Consider the following 9,950-nt stretch of genomic DNA (forward strand, 5'->3'; position numbering starts at 1 on the left):
CCTGGCTGCAGCCTAATGGCTGCCAGATGGTGCAGGTCTTCTCCTGTAGTGCCCTGGAGGGCTGGAATCGCTGATGACTGTGACGTCTTTGTTCACTGATGTGGCAGGAAACACTCCATTTCTCACATGGGAAATCCCATGAACCTGGTGGACTACAGTCCATGGAGCTGCAAGAGTCAAACACAACTTAGCAGCTGCTGCTGCTGCTGCTGCTGCTGCGGCTGCTGCTAAGTCGCTTCAGTCGTGTCCGACTCTTAGCAACCCCATGGACTGCAGCCTACCAGGCTCCCCCGCCCATGGGATTTTCCAGGCAAGAGTACTGGAGTGGGGTGCCATTGCCTTCTCCGAACTTAGCAGCTAAACAACAGCAACATGTATATATATAACTATACATATTTATAACTATATATATACTTTGCTGTACACCAGAAACTAACAAAGCACTGTAAATTAACTATACTCCAATGCAAAATTAAACTTAAAATTTTTTAAATTATGTTAACATGTTCACAATGCAATAGAGAAAGAAGGGGTCACAAACAATATGCTTGGCATGTTTTTTTTGGAAATTAGTATATGCCAAAATGTTAACAAGGTTTTCCACTAGTTAGATGGCATTGTTGGCACATTTTATGCTTTAATTTATTTTGCATGATTGTATCTTCTGATTTTACTGGAAGGTAATAGTTCTCAACTGTTAAATTTGCATAGAATCACATGGGGATCTTGTTAGGAAAAAAACAAAAACCAGATCCTGATTCAGTTGGTCTGAGATGGGGCCTGAGAGTCTTCATTTCTAATGAGTTTCCAGTTAATGCTGCTCATCCACAGATCACACATTGCATAACAAGGCTATAAGAAATATGCAACAAAGTAGAGAAAAGATACCAGTTCCAGTTCCAGTTCAGTCGCTCAGTCGTGTCCTACTCTTACCTAATTTTAATTAAGATGAAAAAAATCAGTTTAGGAGGCTCTTTTCTCTTTGGAATAATGGGTTCTTCAGATATTGAAGGAATGTGGTAACAGAAAAATGCACATAGATACATATTCCCTACAATTTCAGGGCACCAAATTAATATGCACTTGGAGGTCCTAGCTTCGGCTACTATGAATGTAAAATCTAGTAGGAAAAAAATGTGTACAGTTGGATAAATAATTTCATTTTGTTGCTATATTCTCATATTCTCACAGTATTCTCACAGTCTTTGGAGGAAAAAGACAAATATTAATTTAAATTAAATAATCACTGGACCGTTCAGAATATATTTAAAATATAAATATATATTCAGTGCTTTTCCCCCAAAACAGTTGAAAACTAAAAGAGAAAACAGAAAGTTGATGAAACAAATGCTAAATTAAAGATAGATCAGAACTTTCCTCACCCGTCAGTCTCAAGAAGGTTCCAAGATACAGTTAAAGATAATAATAATGCAACTCATTGGTCTCAGTAATTATATTATGATTACTAAGCTCTAGATTTTTCCTGTGTGCCAGTTACTGTTCTAAGTGTTCTTTTAAATGTTTGGCATTAAACTGAAGACATCACATATGATTTAATTATCCTCATCACCACCCTAGATGGAAAATATTCTTTGCTTTATTTTATAGATTAGAAGATGACACAGGACTTCCCAGGTGGTGCCAGTTATAAGGAACCCACCTGTCAATGAAGGAGATTTAAGAGACATGGGTTTGATCCCTGCATTGGGAAGATCCCCTAGAGGAAGGCATGGCAAACCACTCCAATATTCTTGCCTGAAAATCTGATGGACAGAGTAGCCTGGTAGGTTACAGTCCTTGGGATTGCAAAGACTTGTTTTCCTAACCTGGTAAACTTCAAATGAGTTAATTTATAAGCAGCTAAAAAAAAAAACTATATTATAGAGTTGCCTAAGACCCAATTTTACCCTGGTCCACTGAAGCAACTTGGCAGGTTCATATGAATTAAGTAATTTCAAATTCTTAAGTGAAGGAGCACAGACTCAAATTTAGATAACTGCTTTGTGTAGACAGAATAAAAGAGCCAAACCCCAGTCCCTGAAATCTGTGAATATATTGCTTTTCATTGGAAGGGCTGATGCTGAAGCTGAAGCTCCAATACTTTGGCCACCTGATGCAAAGAGCCGACTCATTAGTAAAGACCCTGATGCAGGGAAAGATTGAAGGTGGGAGGTGGAGGGGACAACAGAAGATGAGATGGTTGGATGGCATCACCAACTCAATGGGCATGAGTTTGAGTAAACTCTGGGAGTTGGTGACGGACAGGGAGGTCTGGCGTGCTGCAGTCCATGGGGTCGCAAAGAGTCGGACACGACTGAGCAACTGAACTGATACTACTTTTCATGGAAAAAGGACTTTGCTAATATGGTTAAATTAAAAAGCTTGAGATGGGAATGTTATCTGCTGGACCCAATGTATTCACAGGGGTCTTCATTAGAGGGAAATGGGAGTATGAGAGAGAGAGAAATGTGACTCCAGGAGCAGAGGTCACAGCGACATGGGCCATAAGTCAAGGAATGCAGGCAGCATATAGAAGCTGGGAAAGACAAGCAAATGGATTCTCCCCTACAGCTTCTGTAAGAAACTCAGTCCTACAGATGACTTTAGACAGCTGACCTTCAGAACTCTCAGACAATAAATCTGTTTTTGTGGCACCGTGGTAAAGAACCTGCCTGCAAATGCAGGAGATGTAAGAGTCACAGGTTCAACCCGTGGGTTGGGAAGATCCTCTGCAGGAGGGTACAGCACATCACTCCAGTACTCTTGCCTGGATAATCTCATGGACAGAGGAACCTGGTGGGCTATGGTCCATAGGGTCACAAAGAGTCAGACACGACTGAAGCAACTTAGCACAACACTATTTGTGATCATTTTTTATAGTAGCAATAGAAAACTGATATGTATGACCCAGCAATCCCACTGCTGAGCATACACACCGAGGAAAACGGAACTGAAAGGGACACGTGTACCCCAATGTTCATCGCAGCACTGTTTATAATAGCCAGGACATGGATGCAACCTAGATGTCCATCAGCAGATGAATGGATAAGAAAGCTGTGGTATATATACACAATGGAGTATTACTCAGCCATTAAAAAGAATACATTTGAATTAGTTCTAATGAGGTGGATGAAACTGGAGCCGATTATACAGAGTGAAGTAAGCCAGAAAGAAAAACACAAATACAGTATACTAACGCATATATATGGAATTTAAAAAGATGGTAACGATAACCCTCTTTGTGAGACAGCAAAAGAGACACAGATGTATAGAACAGTCTTTTGACTCTGTGAGAGAGGGAGAGGGTGGGATGATTTGGGGGAATGTCATGGAAACATGTATAATATCATATAAGAAATGAATCGCCAGTCCAGGTTCAATACAGGATGCTTGGGGCTGGTGCACTGGGATGACCCGGAGGGATGGTACGGGGAGGGAGGTGGGGGGGGGTTCAGGATGGGGAACACGTGTACGCCTGTGGTGGATTCATGTTGATGTGTGGCAGAACCAATACAATATTATAAAGTAAAATAATAATAATAAAGAAATAGGCAAAAAAAAAGAAAACTAATATGTACTCCCAAGTCATAGGATTTCCAATTTTCTACACACCATTTAATATTGCAACTGGGGTAAAACTGGGTCTTGGGCAGCTCTATAATATAGTTTATTTTAGCTGCTGATACATTAACTCACTTGAAGTTTACCGGGTTAGGAGAGTAAGACTTCGAGAAACTAATCGGTCTGCCCTTGGTGATATAATTTTGCAGCAGATTCAGTTTTGTTTATAATTTTTAAAAAACTTGAAACAATATGTCTTTCATATTGTAAGGACTGATTACATAAATTATGGTATGTTCATACAATGGAATACTCTCTACCTATCAAAAATGGTGACATAGATTTTTGCCAATTAACATTAATGACTTCCCTGGTGGTCCAGTGCTTAATATTCTGTGCTTCCAATGCAGAGGGTACAGATTCAATCCATGGTTGGCAGACGGGGAGGAACTAAGATCCCTGAATATCATGGAGTGCAGCCAAAATTTTTAAAAATAGTTTATCATGTTTAATTAGATAAGGACAGTAGCTTAGGTGCAGATTTCACTTTCTAAAACCTTTTTGTATAATCTAAACTTTTTTGCAATATGTGAGTATTACTTTAATAATCAAAGAAAAATAACAAATATTTCTCCTTTGGAAAAAAGAATATAAGAATATCATGGACCTATGTATTTTTTAAGGTGAAATGACATTTTTTCATATTCTACTGATAAGAATGAAAATTGTTTTAGAAAATAATCTATTAGTATATCTTCAGAGACTAAAATGTTCATATATTTTGGCTAAACAACTCCATTTTTGGCAATCTCTACTAGGGAAATAATTCAAAGTTTAGAAAATATTTTTCATAGATGCAGTAAAATGTGTATGGATCTATTTTAACAATAATGGTATAGGAAAGATTTAGTGAACTCTTACACATTCACAAAATGAAATCGTCCACAGCAGCTTTCAATATTATCAAGATTGTATAATAACTGGGAAGTGTACTTTTTATGTTAACTATCTTTGATGGAAAAAAAACTGTAAACTATATGACCTCAACTATGTAAAAATATGTATTGGTTAAACAATTAGGAGAAAAGTCTATGTAAAAATGTTCACAGAAGTTAATCCCAGAATAGTGAGTTTAGAGTAACTTTTTCTTCTTTTTTCACCTTCTGTATTTTTCAGGATTTTTGCAAGTTAAGTTTTTGGTTTTGTTATTTTTACAATGTAGTTGTCCTATCTTTGGGGCCCAGGAAACAGAAGGGGAAAATAAATCAGTTTTACTTACTTCATCTCTGTCATTAATTGTTACTTTGTATACTATTCTTCAATTCATGGTAACAAAGATTTAATTTTATAATGCCATACTTTAGAATTCACTTAAATCTCATCTTGTTTAGTGGCCAAATCCTATGGACCAAAACCCGCCAGGCTCCTCTGTCACTGAGATTCTCCAGGCCAAGAATTCTGGAGCTGGTTGCCATTTCCTTCTCCTGGATCAGGGGATCTTCCTGACCCAGGGATTGAACCTACATCTCTTGCATTGGCAGGCGGATTCTTTACCACTGAGCCACCAGGGAAGCCTGAATCTTATATTAGTCTGTCATTAAAGAGGGAAATTAATTTAGCTTGTATCTATATTGACTCAGTATCCTTTGGTTTCCTGCCATTCCACCACAGTTGTTCTGAGAACCTTCCTGGATACCAAAATCTGCAAATGACTAAGTCCCTTAGAGAAGATGGCTTAGTACACTGGGTCCTTAGTATCCACGGACGTTTAATCAGCGAATTGACTGTAATGGCAACATTCATTACAGAGAACAAGGGAGGCAACAAAAGGCAGGCTGGTGTGGCAAGGGTACAGACTTCCACCTTATCTTTGCCGCCAACTTCATGAAAGACCTTGCACAAGTACCTTTAACTTCTGTGAGACTCAGCTTTTTCGTATGTAAATAGGATAAGTATGCTTGCCCTAACAACTTTCCAAGGTTTCACTGAAAATCTAATTGAGTGAAAAGTACTTTGAAACCCATAAAGTGCAATATGAAAACATAATATATAAATACAAATATAAATATATAAAATAGGCTCTTACAACCCAGGAATAGAATTCTTGGTGAAATAATTTTTCTGTTGTATTTGGAAAGCTTCAAAGTGCTTTATTTTGCAACAGAATATATATATTTTTTATAGTAAGGATAGGAAAACATTTATCCCATAGATGCTTTTGGAAGCTATCAATTATTATATATTAGGTTTTCACTAAGAATTATTAGATATTTGCTAACAATGCTTAGACAGACCAAAATCATCTTTCTTCATTAGTTATATTAATTTAAACAGCATTTTAGTAATATGAAAAAATGGTAACATTTGTAATAGAAGAATACTAAGAATCTCATAGGATTCACAGGAAGATCCCCTGGAGAAGGAAATGGCAACCTGCTCCAGTACTCTTGCCTGGAAAATTCCATGGACGGAGGAGTCTGGTAGGTTACAGTCCATGGGGTTGCAAAGAGTCAGACACAACATGAGCGACTTCACTTTCTTTTCTCTTTGTCATAGTATTCAAGGTACATTACTTCTTTCAGCCAAATTTCATCTTATTTTTCTGTTACAATTTAAACAGCACAGTAGAAATTCAGTCTACTTATAAGTTAAATCCTACTTTGTAAGGCAGCACTACATTTTAGCGTTTAGGTTTGAATATTGTCACAATATTTTTTTTGTTTTAATAAAATTTAACAGCTTGATAGTAAGTAGAGTTAAATTTAGTTGTGTTTTATCTTGGGCAGGTGAATTACATTCCTTTTTCTCAAAGAAATACAGTATTTCAGTTAATAAACCTATTAAAAGTGTGAAACTCAAACATTCTTAATGTCTTTATGACTGTTAACTACATTAAAAGTCTGTAAGGAAATATAATTTATACAAGAAAATGCTCACAATGTTTTATTTTTATCATTATATTTCCTGGCACCTTAAAAATTTTATCATTTCAAGCATGCTGTGAATTTAATAACCATCTTCTATGAAAGCAAACACTATTGTAATTCTTTTTCAAGTTAAGATACATTTTGTTAACCTAAAAAAACACTATAAGAATGGCAACGATTCAATTGTGCACTCCCAAACTGAAAAGTAATTATTTTTAATTAACAAAGGATATACGAGGCAGAGAAGCATAAAATTATTTTTTATAATTGCAAAGCCATTCATAGCTGTAAAGATAACTTCATGCTGATTTCTTTAATGCGGCTCATGTCTCAGCATCATCCACTCCCTAGTATTCATGGATCCACGCTGCTCCCAATATTGTCTCACTTTGAATGCTGCTGGTGCTGCTGCTAAGTCACTTCAGTCATGTCTGACTCTGTGCGACCCCATAGAGGGCAGCACACCAGACTCCACCGTCCCTGGGATTCTCCATGCAAGAACATTGGAGTGGGTTGCCATTTCCTTCTCCAATGTATGAAAGTGAAAAATGAAAGTGAAGACGCTCAGTTGTGTCCGACTCTTAGCAACCCCATGGACTGCAGCCTACCAGGCCCCTCCATCCATGGGATTTTCCAGGCAAGAGGACTGGAGTGGGTTGCCATTGCCTTCTCCACTTTGAATGCTATCTTGGTAATAACAGAAAAAAACTGGAGAACAATTTCCCTGTACTGATGAGGGTAGCCCTTCCCATCCTTTTTCACTTCTATAGAAATTCCTCAACCAGTTATGTTATCTGAGTGCAGAAAGCAGTGAGTGCCTTCCATCACTGTGCATCAGAATCTCCTAGGGGGTCTTTTAAAGATGCATTTGCCAAGGCCAAATCCTATTCTGATCCATAATGTTTAGGCATGGGCTTGGGAATGTGAATTTTCATTACATGTGGTATTAGTATGCTGCTAAGTCACTTCAGTTGTGTTCAACTCTGTGCAACCCCATAGATGGCAGCCCACCAGGCTCCTCTGTCCCTGGGATTCTCCAGGCAAGGATACTGGAGTGGGTTGCCATTTCCTTCTCCAATGCATGCACGCATGCCAAGTCGCTTCAGTCGTGTCCAACTCTGCGACCCTATGGACAGCAGCCCACCAGGCTCCTCTGTCCACGGGATTCTCCAGGCAAGAACACTGGAGTGGGTTGCCATTTCCTTCTCCAATTAGTATGCTAGCGTTGCCATAATAAAACACCACAGACTGGGTGGCTTAAATAACAGAAATTTATTTTCTGTCAGGTCTGGAGGCTAGAAGCCCAAGACTGAGGTGTCAGCAGGGTTGGCTCCTCCTGAGGCCGTCTTCCTAACTTGCAGATGCCTGCCTTCTGGCTGTGTCCTCGTAGGGCTCTTCCGCTGTGTGCACACACCCCTGCTGTGTCTATGTGTATCCAAATTTCCTCCTTTCATTAGGATACCATTCAGACTGGATTAGGTCACACTCTAAAGGTTTCATTTGAACACATTATTGACTGGGGGGATTTTTGCAGAAACTGACCTCTGTGGCCAGCAGTTTGTTATATAAGTGAATATTGAAACATGCCAGTCAAAAACGTTTGTGTTACAAAAGACATAATACAACTCTGGTCAATCAGTTGTTAACTTTGTCACCTCCTTTAAGGTCCTACGTCCAAATACAGTCAGATTCTGAGGTACTAGAAGTTAGGGCATGAATTTGGGGACAACACAGGTCAGCTCATAACGTATGTCCCAGTGTTCCAGAAACAGGTGACTCAAGGTTCATACCTAAGCAAACACCAATTTAGGCTGTAGGTCACCTAAGTGTGCACACTCACCTCAGTCATTTAGCTTTATGAGACTTACTATGTGACCTCTTTCAGGAGGGTCTTGCTACTTCATTCCTAAAGAAACGTGTCATTTGGTTTCTATTCTCACTGTCCATCGTGCTACATAAGATAGCGTCTCCCGCCCATCCTGTCAATCCCTGTCTCCTCTACTCTTTTCGTCACACTCATCATCACTGACATCCCTCACTAGAATGTAAGCTCCGCTTCGTTTCGCTCACCACTGTACTCTCCCTCAGGAGAAGGCAATGGCACCCCACTCCAGTACTCTTGCCTGGAAAATCCCATGGATGGAGGAGCCTGGTGGGCTGCAGTTCATGGGGTCGCTAAGAGTCGGACACAACTGAGCGTCTTCACTTTCATTTTTCACTTTCATGCATTGGAGAAGGAAATGGCAACCCACTCCAGTGTTCTTGCCTGGAGAATCCCAGGGATGGGGGAGCCTGGTGGGCTGCCGTCTATGGGGTCGCATGGAGTCGGACACGACTGAAGCGACTTAGCAGCAGCAGCAGCAGTACTCTCCCTCCCCACCCCATGGGTAGTACAGTGACCCAGGAAGATGAGAGTGTGCTGCAGGTGATCTTGTGCTCCTTCTGTCACGTAAAAAGCAAGGTCTTCTGCTGAGAAGGAGCTAAGGAGGTGGTAAGGCAGGAGGCCTGAGAAGAATTAAGATTTGGCGTTGGCACCCCACTCCAGTACTCTTGCCTGGAAAATCCCATGGACAGAGAAGCCTGGAAGGCGGAAGTCCATGGGGTTGCGAAGAGTCGGACACAACTGAGCGACTTCACTTTCACTTTTCACTTTCATGCATTGGAGAAGGCAATGGCAACCCACTCCAGTGTTCTTGCCTGGAGAATCCCAGGGACGGGGGAGCCTGGTGGGCTGCCGTCTAAGGGGTCGCACAGAGTCGGACACGACTGAAGTGACTTAGCAGCAGCAGCATGGAGAATGGGAGAGGAAGATTAGAGCGAATTCAGGAAGAGCTGGCTAGGCTGGCCTCAGAGTTCAGCATATATGGGGAGCCCATCTATGTTTCCGATACATTCTATTGTATGATCTCCAGCAGTTCTCATAGCTGCAGAGGAGCAGAGAGGGCAAAATGGTTATTTTGATTTCTCAATGATTATCATTGCTCCTTGGCGTAACATTCAAGGCCCTTCACCATAAGTTCCTATTTACATTACCTGTTTACTTCTGTTATACCAAGTTTCTTTTTCTTCCTCAAATACTCTTATATCCTGCCTTTTTTTAGTGCTTTCCCTTTGAATTCTCAAACTTTCCCTGGCTAACTTTTGGTTGGCCTTTAATGATTCAGCTCAAATATTCTGTTTTGAAAATGCTCCCCAGTCACCGCAAGTATTAGCTATAGTGCTAAGATCATTCTTTTAGAGCACACTGTCTTCAGAATACAGAACGAGTTTCAAGATGCAGTTGTCATTTACTGTGTGATGTTGAGCAAGATATTTAACATTTTTGTTCTTCAGTTTCCTCATCTGTATTATGAACACAATGATAAGCCCCTATTTTAGAGAACTTTGAAAAGATATATCAGCAAATGGTGCTATTACTGTAATTATTTGCATGTCTTCCTCTCTTGAAAGTTCTTTAAAAGT

This window comes from Capra hircus, chromosome 20 (assembly GCF_001704415.2).
Source record: "Capra hircus breed San Clemente chromosome 20, ASM170441v1, whole genome shotgun sequence".
Taxonomy (NCBI): domain Eukaryota; kingdom Metazoa; phylum Chordata; class Mammalia; order Artiodactyla; family Bovidae; genus Capra; species Capra hircus.